Source organism: Fistularia commersonii, chromosome 19, assembly GCF_037954325.1.
Source record: "Fistularia commersonii isolate RoL2024-O1a breed Wild chromosome 19, RoL_Fcom_v1.0, whole genome shotgun sequence".
Taxonomy (NCBI): Eukaryota; Metazoa; Chordata; class Actinopteri; order Syngnathiformes; family Fistulariidae; genus Fistularia; species Fistularia commersonii.
The window spans coordinates 1,995,001-2,002,500 of NC_141302.1; the positions used below are offsets into that span (position 1 = coordinate 1,995,001).

Here is a 7,500-nt window from a genome sequence, read left to right on the forward strand (position 1 = left end):
CGGTTAACAGCCGAACGCGCTAACCGATTGCGCCACAGAGACAGGATGTGCACACTTCTTAGATATCGCGCCAGGACGCCTAGCGGCGCGATAGCGAAAGTTGCTAATCAGCACCTCCGAACCTGATGCAATGTAAAGGTTCACGGGTGGACCAAACCAAGTGATGGTTCGGGGGGATTGGGGTGTGGACGGGTAATTTTACAGGCTGTTTGAAGAAAATTTGACGCAAATTTTCTTCTTTATCCTATGCCTGCATCCCAGAAGTCACATACAAAACATTTCCTCTGAACAGTCGTCCTCAAAAGAAGGAAAAGTGTGTGTGTAGCTGTGCTTGCTAACGCTCATTTCCCCAGAGTTTCCTCAATGGCGAGGATACAAGAATTAACCTGTTTGCATTCATCCTGACAAGCCACGAAACAAGCTAGGCTAGCGAAAATATATCTGTGGCTCAATGGGTTAGCATGTTTGGCACACTTCCTACCTTTTCTCCTTTCATGCAGGAAGTGGCTCAAAATGCAATTTGCCAAACCCAGCAAACAGGATCAGTCGGTTTAGTCCACATGTTACCTTCTTTTTAAGTTTAACTTTAGCAAAAGCTACAAGCTAGTAATTGATAGCTGCAATGAAAACAGTGGTATAGTCCCTGGGTGAGCTCAGTACACCAACCTTTCAGTTAATGCCAACCTGCTAACTGTTTGCGCCACAGAGACGTTAGCTTGCAAGATTTTTCTGTCATAACAATATAAATAAATAAATATGCTAATCTTGGACAGCTAGCTTAGTCAGTTGAGCTTGAGACTCCTAATCTTAAGGTTATGGGTTCTAGTTCCACTTTTAGTGCTTAGCCTTTAGCTAGTTAAGCTATTGATTAGCTAATATTAACCCACGCAATGTTGAAATGCATCCTGTTTTTGTTTTTTTTTTGTTTTTTTCAAACAGGAAGTGCCTGTCAAATTACCCATCCACACCCCCAACCATCACGTTGTTTGGTCCACCATTAGATTCAAAGGTGCTGATTAGCAACTTTCATAATTGCAACCCTGGGACTCCTCCCGTGATATCTTAGCAGCACGGATTGCCTGTCTCTGTTGCGCAATCGGTTAGCGCGTTCGGCTGTTAACTGAAAGGTTGGTGATTCGAGCCCACCCAGGGACTGTCACTTCACTGTCACCAAAGGTACTGGCTGCTAGCATCATAGATGTAGCGTGTGAAATCAAAAGGAGGAAAGGTATGTATGTAGCTCTGCTAGCTAAATCTCACTTCTGACTAGCAAGGATGTAAGAATAAACCTGTGAGCATTCATGCTGACGAGCCGCAAATAACAAGAAGTCAGCTAGCCAAAGGATGTCTGCGGCGCAATAGATTAGCATGTTCAGCAACCTTCCTGCCTTTCTCCCTTCCTACAGGAAGTGGGAAGCTAACGCAAACACGTAAGCTTGCTGGATATTCCTGCCATAAAAATATAAGAATTAGCCAGGTAGCTATCCATAGCATGCTACATCTGGCTAATTGGATTAACTTTGGCTCAAATCTTCTCTCAGTTAACATTATTATTGTTATCAGCCATGGTTTTAATGCAGGAAGCTTGCAAGATTTTTCTGCCATAAAAATATAAATAAATAAATATGCTAATGTAGCCCAGCTAGCTCAGTCAGTAGCGTAAGAGACTCTTAATCTCGGAGTCGTGGGTTTGAGCTCCATGTTGGGCACTATTCCTTTAGCTGGTTGATATGTCATGAAGCTAATTATTAGCAAAGATGAACCCAACCAGTGACAAGACGCTTCCTCTTTTTTTTTCTTCAAGCAGGATGTTCCTGTCAAATCAGCCGTCTACACCCCCCCCCCCCAACCATCACTTGGTTTGGTCCACCTGCTAACACTGATCTCTTCACATTGCATCAGGTTCAAAAGTACTGATTAGCAACCGTCGTGATCATGTCGCTTGGAGTCCGGGTGTGATATCTGTGGCCGATGTAGCAACTGTCTCTGTGGCGCAATCGGTTAGCGCGTTCGGCTGTTAACCGAAAGGTTGGTGGTTCGAGCCCACCCAGGGACGGCGAGCAGTTTTACATATCATATGCTAGCATAATAGATATAGCATGTGAAACATCTCCTCTGAGGCTCGCTAACTGTAATATCCCCATATAGTAATGAACTACAATACAAGAAATGCATTTCCGTGGCGCAATGGATTAGCATGCTTAGCACACTTTTCTCCCTTCACACAGGAAGTGGTTCCAAAGGCAATTTGCCAAACCACCCACATACATTATCAGTTGGTTTAGTCCACATGTTACCGTCTTCTCAAGTTTAAACTAAAACTCTTTCCTTTAGTTGTAGCAAGCAAAGCAGAAGGTTAGTAATTAATAGCTGCGACGAAAACAGTGGTTTAGGCCGCGGGTGGGCTCAAACCACCAACCTTTTGGTTAGCAGGCCAAAATGCTAATTGATTGCGCCACAGAGACGTTAGCTAGGATTTTTCTGCCAAAAAATATTAATAAAAAAATATGCTAATCTTGCCCAGGGAGATCAGTTGGTAGAGCATGAAACTCTGAATTTTAGGATCGTGGATTCGAGCCCCATGTTGGATGCTAGACTGTAGCTTGTTGATTTGTCATGAAGGGTATGTCATTAGCTAAGATGAACCCACCTAAAGATGAAACACCCCCAGTTTTTTTTCTTCAAACAGTGCCTGTCAAATGTCCAACTGTGAACCCTTGCATTGCATCAGGTTCAAAGGTACTGATTAGCAACTTTTGCAATCGCAACGCTCGGACTCTCGGCGCGACAGCGAAGAAGTGTGCACAGCTGTCTCTGTGGCGCAATCGGTTAGCGCGTTCGGCTGTTAACCGAAAGGTTGGTGGTTCGAGCCCACCCAGGGACGGCAAACTGTTTTCTTCTGGAAGTAGCAAAGATAAGTGTGTTTGTAGCTCTGCTCGCTAACGCTCATTTCCCCAAACATTCTTCAAGGGCAAGCATACAAGAATTAACCTGTTTGCATTCATCCTGATGAGCCACAAGAGCTAAGCTAGCAGAAGTATATCTGTGTCACGATGGGTTAGCACACTTCCTGCCTTTTCTGCCATCACACAGGAAGTGGCTCAAAGGCAATTTGCTAGTTGATATGCTGATTTGCTGGTTGATATGTCATAAAGCTAGTGATTAGCAAAGATGATCCCACCCAGTGACAAAGCACTTCCTCTCTTTTTTTTCTTCAAACAGGATGTTCCTGTCAAATCAACCATCCACACCCCCCAAGCATCACTTGGTTTGGTCCACCTGCTAACCTTGATCTCTTCACATTGCATCCGTACTGATTAGCAACTGTCTTAATAGCGCTGCTTTGACGTCTGGCTTGGTATCTATGCGCGCCTTAATACAGTCTCTGTGGCGCAATCGGTTAGCGCGTTCGGCTGTTAACCGAAAGGTTGGTGGTTCGAGCCCACCCGGGGACGGGAAACAGTTTTACATATCATATGCTAGCATCAAAGATATAGCATGTGAAGCATTTCCTCCTGTGAGTCGTCATTGATAGGAGGAAATGCGTGTCCTCTGCCCACTAATTGTAATATCTCCATACGGTCGTTAATAGCAAAGAGCTACAATACAAGAATAGCATCTCTGTGGCGCAATGGATTAGCATGCTTAGCACACTTCCTGCCTTTTCTCTCTTCACACAGGAAATGGCTCAAAAGGGAATTTGCTAAACCACCCACATACTGTAAGTGGGTGGTTTACATACAAACATACCTGTATGTCAACTGTCGTGACCTTTGACACCACAGAGCTCGAAGGTGTCAAGCTGTCAACCGTCCACATCTTCTCAACCATCACTTGGTTTGGTCCACCTTTATCTCTTTACATTGCATCGAGTTCAAAGGTTCTTAGTAGTGAAGAGTCCAGGTGGACTTCCTGTCTCTGTGATGCAACAGGCTAGCTCTGTTAACCGAAAGGTTGGTTCAAGCCCACCCAGGGACATGATCATATGCTAGCATCATATGTCGGATTCAAAGGCGCTAAATCTAATTTCCATATACATTACCTGATAGGAACAGGCTAGAATACAGAAACTGTTAGAAAATTGAGTAGATGCACTTGTAGCTTAGCATGATCACAACTTCAAAGACCTCCCTTTTCTGGAAGTCATTATTAAACATCTAATGAAGTCACTCCTGAATCAACCAAGACGCTCGCGTCCCTTTGGAAACTGTTTTCCAAAAACCGATGAATTAACTGTTAAAGCAAACCTGACAAGTCAAATGAACATTTACTAGCTAACATTGCCTAGCTTGGCTCAGGCTAATGAGATTCTGACAGCCATGGAGCTAGCATGAGCAGCCCGGCTAGCTCAGTCGGTAGAGCATGAGACTCTTAATCTCAGGGTCGTGGGTTCGAGCCCCACGTTGGGCGCTAGCATTTTAGCCGGTTGACAGGACAACAACATTGTTTGGTTCAGTCAACATGTGACCTTCTTCTAAAGTTTAAACGATAATAGTCTTTTGTAGTTGTAGCAAGCATCCTCTTGGTTTGGCCCACGTGTTGCCTCCTTACATTGCATCGGGTTCAAAGGTGCTGATTAGAAACTAGCAATCGCACTGCTAGGACTCGTCGCGTGATATCTCGGTGGTGGACCACCCGTCTCTGTGGCGCAATCGGTTAGCGCGTTCGGCTGTTAACCGAAAGGTTGGTGGTTCGAGCCCACCCAGGGACGGCAAACCTTTGTCTTTATCCTATTCCTGCATCATGGAAGTAGCATGAACAACATTTCTTCTCAACAGTTGTCCTCAAAAGAAGGAAAAGTGTGTAGCTGTATTTGCTAACGCTCATTTCCCCAGAGGCAATTCTTCACTGTTTGCATTCATCCTGACGAGCCACGAAACAAGCTAGGCTAGCAAAGATGTGGCTGTGGCCAAATGGGTTAGCATGTTCGGCACACTTCGTTGGGCGGCGAGCGTGTAGCTCGGCACTAGCGCAACATGTGGTTCGGCAGTTTTTGGCTCAAACTTGATTCAACAAGAACTCTAACAAAGCCACTTGTTGATTATCTGTGTGGTTTGCTGACAACTTCTCTGGGGAGATTTTTCGTCGGCTCCGTGTGTGATGCTAGTATATGATAAGAATCAAAATTTAGCACCGTCCCCGGGTGGACTCGAACCACCAACCTTTCGGTTAACAGCCGAACGCGCTAACCGATTGCGCCACAGAGACTTGCCGCTGTAGCAGCGCTCTAGTTTTTGCGATCGATGGTCTGACATTCCCCGCACTGGGAAAAGAAAATGCCTGTTACTATGACGATAATCTAAAAATGTTAGCCGATTAAAAGGCAACGCCCAACGTGGGGCTCGAACCCACGACCCTGAGATTAAGAGTCTCATGCTCTACCGACTGAGCTAGCCGGGCTCTGCACCCTGTGACAGATTAGCCCCGCCCTGTTCTTCCTTAGCTCCGCCCCCTCCCTTGTGGCCATCAGAAGCCCGAGAAAACCTGAGGAAACCTCCGGTTTTGGTTAACAGCCGAACACGCTAACTGATTGCGCCACAGAGACGATAGGTTGCTTTCTGCTGTTAAAAAAAAAAAAAAAAAAAAAAGACAGCTAGCTATCTATCGCACGCTATGTCAGACTGATTATATTTTCTTAACATCGGCTCCGTTCTTCTCTCAGTTTGCAATCTCATTGTTTTGAGCAATGGTTTTAGCTTAAGAAACCAGCTGGGCTAGCTCAGTGAGAAGCAACGGATTTGAGCTAAAGAATGAGTTTGCTGTTTGAAATGGATCCCATGTCTAAGATGGCAAGGAGATATGAAAACTACGTTTGCTTAGGTCTCTGTGGCTCAGTCAGTTAGCACTTTTGGTGGAACGACACACCTGCAGGATTTTCTGTGAAAATTAAAAAAAAAAAAAAAAAGTCAGTTTTTAGCATTTTCTTGTGGTTTTGTTCCTCTGTGCCGTTTTAGCAGCAGGAGCTACTCCTCACAGTGTAGCTCTGCTAGCCGGATCTCATTTCCACATACATTCTCGAATACAAGAATTAGCCTGTTAGCATTCAAATTGAGCAGTGGAACACGAGAGATTGGCTAGCAAAAGAATCTCAACGGCACAATCAGTTAGCACTCAGAGGCAGGCCATCTTCCTCCAGATAACATGATCCAGAATTAATTTGTGATTACTAAGAGTAAGAATTATAATAATAATAATAATAAGAACAACTTTATTTATCCTGAAGGACATTGTTGTGCCAGAGTTTTAAGTAAAACATAACAATGATAAATAATAGTAGGAAATTGTATAAACAGTAAAAAAAAAGAGGTGAGAATAAGAAATACAAATAAACCTATAAAGTGTCAAAGTCAAGGCTATTAAGTGTTTTAAGGTCTTAAGTGCAAAGATTTGAAGATAATAATATTTATCTATATAAAATTTACAAAGATCAGGTTTATCATTTACACTGTCAATAGTTGACCTGGAGGGTCTGAAGGGGTCAAAGGTCACGGTAAATCTCCATCATCCCTCACAACACTCCACTTCCCGCTCACTTGGTCACGTGGGCGAGCGGCAGCCAATCACGGCCGACTTTCAGGTGAGGGGCGGAGTTTGACCCGCACCTGTCAATCACAGGGGTCACACCAGACTGCAGAGAACCAGGAACCTTCATGTTGTGCGGCAAAGAACGCTAACAGTATTAGCTGCTCCTGCGTGAAAGAACCTTCCGGACACCAAGCGGAGAAGACAGACTGGTGGGAGAACCTGACGGTCGGCTCTCAGGTGGTCCTGGTCCTCAGCAAGGAGCGGCTGAAGAGGAGGAGGAAGGCCTTCATCCAGCTAATCTTCTTAGCCTCTGCTGCAGTCCCAGGAACCTCAGGTAGAAGAACATCTTGTAGAGAGCCGACGTTCTCCTTGTTCCACATGTGGAGGAGGGTGGGGGGCGTGGAACCCTCCAGAACCCTCCAGAACCCTCCAGAACCATCTAGAACCATCTAGAACCATCTAGAACCATCTAGAAGCTTCCATTATGTTTAGTCTCAGCTCTAGAAATGGCCGCCGTCACCCGTGGAACTGCAAACAGAACGGAATATACCAACTCACAACCGCTGGGTGTGTGTGTGTGTGTGTGTGTGTGTGTGTGTGTGTGTGTGTGTGTGTGTGTGTGTGTGTGTGTGTGTGTGTGTGTGTGTGCGTGTGAATCCACAGAATGTGTGTGTGTGTGTGTGTTTGTGTGTGTGCGTGTGTTTGTGTGTGTGTGTGTTTGTGTGAATCCACAGACTGTTTGTGTGCGTGTGTGTGTGTGTGTGTGAATGTGAATCCATGGACTCCGTGTGTGTATGTGAAGCTATCGAATGTGCGTGTGTGTGTGTCAATCCATCGACCTTGTGTGCATGTGTGTGTGTGTGTGTGTTTATGTGAATCCGCAGTCTGTGTGGTGTGTGTGTGTGTGTGTGTGTGTGTGTGTGTGTGTGTGTGTGTGTGTGTGTGTGTGTGTGAATCCACGGACTCTGTGTGTGC

The 7,500-nt window shown here is 45.1% G+C and overlaps 9 non-coding genes across 9 annotated transcripts in view; 6 read left to right on the plus strand and 3 right to left on the minus strand.

Moving 5' to 3' along the window:
• Positions 1-42, minus strand: part of trnan-guu (transfer RNA asparagine (anticodon GUU)) — a 74-nt gene extending 32 nt beyond the window's left edge. Inside the window, exon 1 of the tRNA in view lies at positions 1-42. This exon is cut by the window's left edge and continues 32 nt beyond it. This is a non-coding gene — a tRNA (tRNA-Asn).
• Positions 43-1,081: 1,039 nt separating this feature from the next.
• On the plus strand, positions 1,082-1,155 carry trnan-guu (transfer RNA asparagine (anticodon GUU)). The gene has a single exon. It is a non-coding gene; the product is annotated as a tRNA-Asn (tRNA).
• Positions 1,156-1,982: 827 nt separating this feature from the next.
• On the plus strand, positions 1,983-2,056 carry trnan-guu (transfer RNA asparagine (anticodon GUU)). The gene has a single exon. It is a non-coding gene; the product is annotated as a tRNA-Asn (tRNA).
• Positions 2,057-2,810: 754 nt separating this feature from the next.
• Positions 2,811-2,884, plus strand: trnan-guu (transfer RNA asparagine (anticodon GUU)). Its single transcript has one exon. It is a non-coding gene; the product is annotated as a tRNA-Asn (tRNA).
• A 497-nt stretch (positions 2,885-3,381) lies between these two features.
• Positions 3,382-3,455, plus strand: trnan-guu (transfer RNA asparagine (anticodon GUU)). The gene has a single exon. It is a non-coding gene; the product is annotated as a tRNA-Asn (tRNA).
• An 882-nt stretch (positions 3,456-4,337) lies between these two features.
• On the plus strand, positions 4,338-4,410 carry trnak-cuu (transfer RNA lysine (anticodon CUU)). The gene has a single exon. It is a non-coding gene; the product is annotated as a tRNA-Lys (tRNA).
• A 227-nt stretch (positions 4,411-4,637) lies between these two features.
• trnan-guu (transfer RNA asparagine (anticodon GUU)) lies at positions 4,638-4,711 on the plus strand. The gene has a single exon. It is a non-coding gene; the product is annotated as a tRNA-Asn (tRNA).
• A 423-nt stretch (positions 4,712-5,134) lies between these two features.
• Positions 5,135-5,208, minus strand: trnan-guu (transfer RNA asparagine (anticodon GUU)). The gene has a single exon. It is a non-coding gene; the product is annotated as a tRNA-Asn (tRNA).
• Positions 5,209-5,327: 119 nt separating this feature from the next.
• Positions 5,328-5,400, minus strand: trnak-cuu (transfer RNA lysine (anticodon CUU)). The gene has a single exon. It is a non-coding gene; the product is annotated as a tRNA-Lys (tRNA).
• Between the last annotated feature and the right edge of the window lie 2,100 nt (positions 5,401-7,500).